The sequence below is a fragment of the Protopterus annectens genome, chromosome 1.part1 (genome assembly GCF_019279795.1).
Source record: "Protopterus annectens isolate FY-2018-M chromosome 1.part1, PAN1.0, whole genome shotgun sequence".
Taxonomy (NCBI): Eukaryota; Metazoa; Chordata; order Ceratodontiformes; family Protopteridae; genus Protopterus; species Protopterus annectens.
In genome coordinates, this window is record NC_056726.1 from 508,219,036 (window position 1) to 508,228,909 (window position 9,874).

The window sequence follows — 9,874 nt, forward strand, 5'->3', positions numbered from 1 at the left end:
ATTTCCCATAGGAGAATCCAGATGATGTTAGAAGATGCACTATTACAAGGTGTCCTAAACGAAGACGTACACGGTTTTCTGGTGAATCAAAGCCCTACTATTCCGGTTGTGTTTGGGAAAGTCCACAAGGACATCAGGGATCCTCCATACAGGTTGATTATAACTTGTCAGAACAGTTCTACCTACTCTTTAGGGTTTTTTGCGGACAGAATAGTAAGGGAGTCCCTGGTCCCTATAGAACATGTGTTAAGGGACTCTTGGGACTTTTTGGGCAGAATCAAACAGGATACATTTTCAGTGAGTTTGAGTTTCTCTACTGTGGATGTGGTTGACTTGTTCACCTCGATACCTCACTAAACTGGTTTAGAGCTTTTTTATGAAGTATTAGTGGAAAACACATCATTAAGTAATACTATGGTGAACTTTATTATGACACTAATGGAAATCATCTTAAAAAATAATTATTTCACTTTTGAAGGAGAATATTATCGTCAGGTCAGTGGTATAGCCATGGGTACTAGTTGCGCACCATTGTTTGTGAATCTTGTAATGTATGGGTGGGAGCTGTTATACATTTTTAACACCTCTTTTTCTGTTTTGGATTCACTACTTGCGTTACCTGGACGATATTTTTATTTTATGGAAGGTGGGAGATAAACATGAAGAATTTATGGAATATATAAATAGTTTGTGAATATTTTAAATTTACTGGTACTTCTAATAATGACAGTATTAATTATCTTGATGTTTTACTTAATAGGAATTATGATAACAAGAAATTTGAATCTCAAATTTATAGAAATCCCACTTTTTCAAATGATTATTTAGAATTTAAAAGTAGTCACCCACTATACACAAAAAGAAACATAGTAAAGGGTCAAATGGTCCGGGTAGCAAGAATGTGTGCTAACACTGATGGGCACACTAGTAACATTTTTTTCTGAAAGAGGTTACCCGTTTGAATTTGTATTACCCATTTGTGAGCAAGTTATTAGTGAGTGGGGTAGTAGGTATAAACCCCTGCTGGGATTCTATTTAGTGAAGGAGAATGAAACTAACACAAGGAAAGATTATACCCAATCCATGGTGGTGACTTATGGAGAAACAAGTAGTAGGATTTAGGGATATTGTCAAGAAAAACTGGGTGCTGTTTAAAGGGAACGAGGAAATATTAGATACAGTAGGAAAAGAACCATTTGTTTTTAAAACTAATTACAATTTAAAATTTTTACTGGAACATCCCATTAATGTTAAGAGCAATGTGAGTGGGACAACTAGATGTGGAACTTGTGAACTAGGTACATCTTAGTGGGAATCTCAGTATGGCTGGAAGTAATGGATAGGGAGATAAAATTAGCAACAGGGTCCTGTATTACGAAAGGACTGGTATATATAGCTATTTGTCAGGAATGTCAGCATTTCTACATAGGTAAAACCAAAATAACTTTTAGAAGGAGGATCTATGAGCATTTGTATGCTGTGAGAAAACATGATGAAAATAATGCTATATACAGGCATATTAAAAATAGTCCCAATCACTCTTTCTTATTTGGTATTCTGGAAGTTACTGGTAGTAATCCGAGAGGGGGTAATTGGAAAAACAACTTGGAGAGGGCAGAAATGAGGTGGCAGTTGAGACTTAATGCCACGGTAACCCCAGGCATCAATGACAATGTATCTATAAAACCTGAATTGAAACATAGGGCCACTATTTTATAATAGAAAAAATCCTAGTTCAGTAAACAACACTGCTTTCATTCACAGAAACATTAAAATTTACTACACACTTTTTAACAGATTATAAATGGTTAACATGATTTAAATTTTAATTAGTTAATTGTCAGTATAAAAGAGGGAGTGGGTTTTAGCAAACACAGTTCTGAAGAAGTCCTAGAGCAGGACGAAAGCGCTTGACTGTGTTGGATACACTACAGTTGTGTTCTATTTATTCTGTATGGTTTTTAAGCTATTTTACTGTTTTGACTGGCTGGAGTAATAAACCTGTGTTTTTACCAATATTTTGGATCATTTCATGCCTGTGGATTTTTTTTTGAGGCAACAGCACAGAGTGTGGGGTGTTTGTTACATGTACATCTGTATATTTCTACAGTTTTTTTGTACTGTGCAATCAAAAGGTTTGTATTGCACTTAGAATGTGTCTCACTGTATGTTGCAAGCACAGTAATTGGGATGCTAGCCAGCCCAGTGAAGATGAGGGAGAGTTCCTGTCTGACATGCCAGCAAATCAGCATGTGTATGTGAAGTATGTGGAGAATGTAGGTATCAACTAGATAATGGCTAGAACTCCTTTCTTGGTTGGGGTGCTTTTATGTTTTTTCACAGCCCCTTAGTGGAGAGTGACGTGGGATTTGGAGTAGATTAACAATGTCTGAGACTACCAGCAGATGTACACGGTGAAAGTATGTATGTAGAAAGATACCCAGCTCAGCATGCATTACACACTAGAGGAAAGAGGGTTTAAATAAGTTCTTCATATCCTTCAGTGTGATGGCATATATACTGCCACTTCTCAGATGTTGACATTTCATAGCTAAATAAGTGTGTTGGTAGTGGACTGTCAGTTGAAGTCCAATCACCAAGGGTCAGTAAACGAAGGAGAACCAAAAAATAAATTGACTAAAAAGAGGTGTATCTAGCACCATTTTCTGTAAAAACGAAAACAAATTACTTGGATTCCTATTATTGCTCAATTGTTTTACTGCACTATAGATAAATCTTTCTAGCACAAAATCACTGGAATATGTGGAAATGCGATTGAAGTACAATATATAATTATATCTACTCATTTATATCACTGACATGCATTTTTTAATAACTTATCTGATGTTGTCTGCTCTGTCTGGATTAAGTCTGTGGGACTTTGGATTCAAGACAAGCCAGTTTTAAAGCCTTTAGCTAGTCTTGGCTTTGCCTGCCTAACCCATAACTCCCTGCTTCTCCTTCCCAGATCTCATTTGCCACCATTTGTGGTCTGCAAGTTGGTCCGTGGCTCTGCATGGTGTTTCGGGATTTTCCTCAATGTACTTGCTAGGAGTGGTGAGATTTCCTTTTCGTTTGCCCTTTATTTTAGTACCAAACATTTTGAGTTAGTTTTAGATAGTTTTCTAGGTAGTATGAGGTAGTTTTTATAGGTATGTAGGTAGAAACCATTTTAACCTTTCCACTTTTTCCTGTTGTAGAGTCTCCTTTTGTGTGTGTGTGTGTGTGTGTGTGTGTGTGTGTGTGTGTGTGTGTGTGTGTGTGTGTTTTGTGGGTCTTTCTATGGACAAGGGGTTTAGAAACTGCATCTTCAGTGGGCACAAACTGCCATCACAGGATGCACACCTCCAGTATGTTTACTGCCTTTGTCTAGAATGTCTGGACTCCAGTTGTTCTCTCTCTGTGAGATCTTTTGCCCTTGTGCCCTTAATAACCACAAGGCCAAACTCATCCTTATGGGGCTTTTGCCATCCAGTTCTTATTCTGTTTCTAAGTTCTGTCCCTCGAATCCCAAGACCTGGTCTAGAAGTCCCAACAGTGAGACTTCAGGCTCTCCAGCAGAGGGGATAAGAAGGTCTTTATCTGCATCCAAATTGGGAATAGCTCTACCAGGTTCCCGGGGTCTGAAGATCCCATGACCTTTAGCTTTCCTGAGTGTTTGGCACTAGCTTTGGTTCTGATATCTCTGAGCCGATTGCCTTCTGCGCTGAAAGTGTCTCTGAATACTTCTCTGGTTCCAAGCATACCTAGTCCTTTTCTGGTAAAAGAGGCACCTTTGGGCAGTATGGTGTCCCTCTTTTCCCCTCCTATTCCTCCTCGCTGTATGGAGTCCTGTCTGTCTCCACCCTGGTTCAGAGATTCTGTGGCTCGGATCTGGCATGTGGTGTCATCTTCACTTAGACCCTAGAACCTGTTCTCTTTGGCCTCATCTGTCCAGTCGTCGAGGTCAGTGAGCATTTTCGAACTATCAAAGTTGGAGCAGCTGATGCAGTCCTTTTTGCAGGTACAGTTGCAACTAGGGCTTATCCCCTCAGGTCTGACGCAGACTCTGGAACCCTCCACTCCATCTTTCGGATTTCCTCCCTTGGACCTGAGGTTTTCAGGGCCAGTGGAATTTCCGCTCTCTGGATTGGATCCGACAGCCTGGTAGTCATTGGATCCATCCTATTCCTTGGTAGCTTCAACCTGGAGTTGCTTGGAGCTTTTGGCACCTTGGACCTGTGGTGTTGAGGCTGGAGTTTTGAGGTCGGGGTTGATGGTTTCAGTCTTGGGATCATCAGTCCCTCACAGAGCATCGGCCTTAGTTCAGCTCCAGTCTCAAGCTCTGGTTTTGGCACTGCTCCTTCGGGTTCGGGATTTTTCTCTTGTACCTTCATATTCTCAGACCCTCTGATCTGAGAGGCCTACTTTGGCCTCAGGCTTTGACATTGTGGAGAAGATGTTCTTGGTTAGAGGGAAGGGCCGGATGACTCCGGGCAGCACCTCCTCCCATTTTCCATCTGTTCCTCTGACCAGTCATCATACTATTCCCCAACAGCCTGTGTCAAGTAGTCTCCAGACTGTCCCCTTGTAGGGTTACTTCCACCTCTTCTCCATCTTCATTGGAGTGGAAGATTTTGAGGAAGAGAGAGTGCAAGAAGAATCACTTGGATTGTCTGGAATTAATCCCTCACTGAACATCCAGACCTAGAAGAAGGAGAGGACTCCTTCAAGTCCCCATGTGATGACACCTCTTTGGACGACTTATTGGAGCTGCTTCGCCAGCATGGGGGCTAGACCACTGAAGCTGCCTGTCTGGAGGAGTCAGTTTTTGTGCAGGACTTTGGCATAGGCTCATCCATGCCCTGGCTGGTGCCCCGTCTGGATGCTGTCATAGACCCAGTGTCCTAAAGGTCATGGAAGCAGCCCAGCACAGTAGAACTAATCCCTTGGAAACCAGGCAGAGTTTGTGGCTCCCCCAAAGACAGGCCTCACTGGGCAAGGGTCTGGCCATAGATGACATTGTGGTAGTGATAGCCACCAGAAAGGAGATTTCTGTAGAGAGCTCCTTAATTCAACCCCTGAACATGGAGTCTCTGGTGCTGGATCGATTAGGGAAGTGATTCTATGCCTCATCTACCTTCACTTTGAGTGCTATTAATAAAATTCCACTTGACAAGGCTTCAACGAGATCGTGTCTTGGAAATGTCAAGCATCCTCAAAACACAGCAGTCTCCAGATATACAGAAGCTGGAGACTCTTTTGTCCATCTTGACTTCCATCACCACCGTATCTGTGAGACTAATTTCTGAAGTGGCTGATGGGAGTGTCCAGAAGGGCAGGTTCTAATATTGCATTGAGGTGCATGCCTAGATGTGGCCGACTTTGTGCACTGCTTCAAAGCATTCTTTATCATTGCCACTTTTGCTGGGTCCTCTTTGTTTGGACCCAAGGTTAAGGACATGATAACGAGGAGCAAGCAAGATGGGAGGACATTGTCTACCATCGAAGTTCGTTATCCACCACCCAGTGATCCTTCTCTAGGAATCAGATGGGAGTAAACGACTCTTCAGGAAGTTGCAGCTTTCTTCCCAGGATGCTCCTCTGGAAGGTTCCTCCCATGGGCAGGGGAGAAACATAATGGATGCTGTCCTAGGGGAAGAGGCAGTCTGCTGAATTACGGCTTCCATGGGACTTTTTCTGGCAGACCTTTTCAGCGATCCTGAATGGTTGCCCAACTGCGTGCCTCTGGAGCAATCTGGGGTCATCTAGCTCTCCACCCCAAAGCTTGGAAGGCCATCACCTCAGATGCCTGAATGTTGAAATTCATATCCAGATGATATGTTTTCCTCTTTATAAAATTTCCAAAAGTTGTCCCAAAATGTCTTCCCCATGTTCTATCCCATCAGAGATGTTTTGCAGACGCAGAGATCCAAAAACTGTTCGCAGATTGAGTCATCTAAGAGGTCCCACCAGAGCAGATAGGATCTTGGGTCTATTATGGATTCTTTTTAGTACCAAAGAAGACAAAGGACATCAGACCAGTCTTAGACCTGAGCAGGCTGAACCAGTTTATCAAAAAGAGCAACTTTCTAATTGTCATGGTGCAGTCCATATTACCTCTTTTGAAGAAGGATGATTGGATGTGTTTGATAGACCTCAAGGACGTCTACCATCACATAAAAATAGATTGATGTTCTTGAAGGTTTCTTTGCTTTTGGCTGAGAGCCAGTCATTTTCCATTCAGGGGGCCTGCTGCTTGGTCTCACCATAGTCCCCTGGGTGTTTACCAAGTGCGTGGCAGTGGTCGCAGCCTGGCTTCGGCTGTAAGGTTTTTTGATCTTAATATACCTGGAAGATTGGCTCCTTTTTGCCCCAACAAAGGCATTGTTGACCTCCTCCAGGGATTCCTTACTTCAGCTATGGGACAATTTAGGCATTGCAGTCAATTACCCAAAATCAGGCTTTCATCCTGTACAAGTCTTCAGGTTCATAGAATGTTATCTGGACACAGTCCATCAGATTGCCAGTCTCCCAAGCTCCAGAGTTTTCAGTCTTCAAGCTAAGGCCCTGTCAGTGCTTGCAATTCCCAAACCTCCAGCTCACAGACTTCCATGGCTTTTGGGTCATATTGTAGCATCAGTAGGACTGGTCCCTCTAGCTGGGTATCACATGAGGGTCCTGCAATGGGCAAAGGCCATGCACTGGTCCATTCTTATGCATCCATTGGATTTACCAGTATGACTGATGATGGTGTGTCACCAGCAGATTCAGTGGTGGTTACAGTCTCCATTATTTCTACAAGGGAGACTGTAATCTCCTCTCATTCAGCCACATTTACCATGGATTCCTCCCTCCTGGGGAGGAGGGTGCATTTTGAAGGCAGGTCTTTCAAGGGTCCTGGTATTCTGCAAAGGCTCACATTCACATCAGCATTCTGGAGATGACAACAATCCTCGTAACATTGCAGGCTTTTCAGGACCATCCTCCCCAGAGGTGTAATGCAGTTCAGATGGACAGTACGTCTGTTGTCAGTTACCTCAGCAAACCAGGAGGAACATGTACTTACCCTCTATGTTGGGAGGCTATGAGGGTCTGATAGTGGGCTATCTGCTCTCTGTAGTTTCTGGTGGCAATGCATATCCTGGGGAAGTCCAACATTCTGGCCAACGGTCTTGGCAGGAGCATTCTATTGTCCCACTAGTGGTCCCTAAATCTGGCAGTGGCTTGGATTATTTAGTGCTGGAGCATTTCTTGTTGTGACCTGTTTTGCATCCCTGTCCATCACGAAGTATGACAGCTATTATGCCCTTGTTCCCCCTCCAGGACAGGCACCCAGGGATTCTCTGACGTTTTCTTGACTTCCGGGTCTGCTTTACACTTATCCCTCAGTTCTTGTCATAGTGAAGTCCTTGCGGAAAACAGCCTGTTGCAAAGCCTCCATGATCCTCATTGCCTCCTTTTGATCTCGCCAGATGTGGTTTCCCCTTCCTGAGGGCCTCTTCTGAAACACCGCCCTTGAGTGCTGGAATTCATTCTGGATCCATCTCATTCAGCCAATGTGGACTCCCCCATTCTCTAGTCCCTCAAGTTGACTGCATGTTTCCTCCAGTTCCCTTCATAGGTAGGAATCCCAAACTTTCACAGGCAGGGGTTCATTATTGTCATCTTCTCAAAAATAATCCACTAGAAAAGTGTATACCAGTAAATGGAAGAGATTTGGTTTGCAGGCGGAGCCTCTGGGACTTGACCCCATCTTGGCCCCCTTGGAGACAGTTTTGGATTCCCTAGCTGAGTTGTTCAATTCAGGCTGTAGCTTCTCTACTATCATTTGATAGAGATAATATGCCCTTGGCCTCTCTCAAGATTTCCTGGATTTTTCTGAAAGGGTAATTCTCTTTTTAGTCCTCCAGTAAGCGGTCTGGTTCCTCCTTGGGTTCTCCCCTTTGTTCTCCAGGTTTTGACTGGCCCCTCTTTTGAACCTTCAGCCTTGTTGGATATGAAGCTTTTGTTTTGGAAAACTTTATTTTTGGTGGCAATCACCTCAACTAAAAGAGTTTCAAAACTGCAAGCACCTGGTTCTTCTCCTCTTTTAGTTTTCCATAAGGACAGGGTTTCTCTTCATAAAACCCTTCCTTTTTACCTAAAATAGCTTCCAAGAATAACCTTCACAGATCCATTCATCTTCTTGACTTCTTTCCCAATTTTTCCAACAAAAGTGAATACCTTTAGCATTGTTTGGATGTGCACAGGCAATTAAGTTTTTCTCTTGACCGTACCAAGTCATTCAGAAAATTTAGTCAGTTGTTTGTTTCCTTCTCAAAATATAGGCCTGGCTTTGGCTCCAGGGTTGTCGGGTCTTCCTGTACCTGGATGATTGGCTCCTCACCACCCCTGGCTCATCTGTGTCTAAAGTAACTTTGTCCAATTGGCTGTTAGAATGTATTTTGTTTACATATTCTCTGAAAGACAAGACTCTTCCATAAAAGACTAAAGGTCACTCAGCCGTGGCTACTACTTCTACAGCTTTTCTTTTGAGAGTACCTGTGGGTGATATCTGTACTGCTGCTGGTTGGTTGGGCCCGCATATCTTTGCATTGCATTATAAGCTGGACATGCAATCCAGGTCAAGGGCTTCTTTTGGTTCTACTGTGTTGTGGAATATCCTTCCTTAGTTCCTCCCGAGGAATTGCTTTGGCTGGGGACTGTGTCCCACAGGTTGACTCCAGATGGAGCAGACCGGATATGAAAATTATGTACTCACCATAACGATAGAGCCGTGTTGCATGTCTCCATCTGGTTCAATGTCGCACTCTTGCCCCTGACCTTTTTGTTGATTTGGTGAGTCTTGCCTCTGTGATGACCAGACAACAGAGGTCTTTCATTCTGTTAGCCTAGATTCTCGCACTTCCCCTGGGGGTTTTCTTGTGTCTGTGGAGGAAGTGGAGGACTAGTTGGAGATGTATCATTATGTGTTTTTGTCATGGGGCAAACTATTTGTAGAAAGCAAGGTGAGGCCGATGCCAATAAGGAGATGAAAACAGGCTCCAAAACAAAACAAAACTTTCAGGTACCAACCAACTCCAATAAAGCCACAATACGAACTCTGTAACGAACACTGCTTTATTATTGACCTAGGTTTCGTCCTTGCGAACTTCTTCAGAATACATTCTATCATTGCACCTCACTCTTTTTATACATTGTTGATTATTCAATAATCATTCAATTAATAGCTTCATTTCCCGCCATAAATTCTTAAAAAGGAAATGGCATTTTGTTAATAAAATTCATCATACTTAAATACAAAACATATTCATTCATCTCTACCTCATGTAAACCTATACCAAATTAATTATACATTAATACACTTAAAAACTACTGGGGCAAACTATATCTGAGGAGCTGATGGATGAGTGAGGAGTTATGGGTACGTGAGGCAGAGCCAAAACAAGCTAAAGCCTTTAGAATCATCTGCTGTTGGATCTGAGTCACAGCTGAAGTCCCACAGGTTGATCCAGATGGAGACAGGCCACACGGATCTTTCATTATGATGAGTACATAACTTTCGTTTTTGTTTTGTTGTTGCAGCTCGAGTGTTTAACTCATTGACGATTGATGATGTCCTTTATGAAGCTAACATGAAGATGCCTGCAGGTATGACATTAATTTTAGATTAAAACTTCTAACAGTAGTTATGCTTTCTAGTTTAAAATGCAAAGAGCGCTCCAAAATGCATTGGGACTTCATAAGCATGCAAGATGTTTCAGACCTTTATAGATTTACTTGTTACAAAGTCATGCCTTAGTGTAGTTAAGTTTTACCTGGGCTTGTAATGCATCTTGTATAGATTTTTTTTCCCTCTTGTGGTTAGAGGTACCTTGCAGATATGTCATTT

The 9,874-nt window shown here is 42.6% G+C and overlaps 1 long non-coding RNA gene across 1 annotated transcript in view; it reads left to right on the top strand.

Annotated features, from left to right (window-relative positions):
- The window catches only part of LOC122813342, a 207,801-nt gene extending 198,166 nt beyond the window's left edge, over nt 1–9,635 (top strand). Inside the window, exon 3 of the long non-coding RNA XR_006366665.1 lies at nt 9,568–9,635. This is a non-coding gene — a long non-coding RNA (uncharacterized LOC122813342). The remainder of the gene's footprint in view (nt 1–9,567) is intronic.
- The last annotated feature ends 239 nt before the right edge of the window (nt 9,636–9,874 follow it).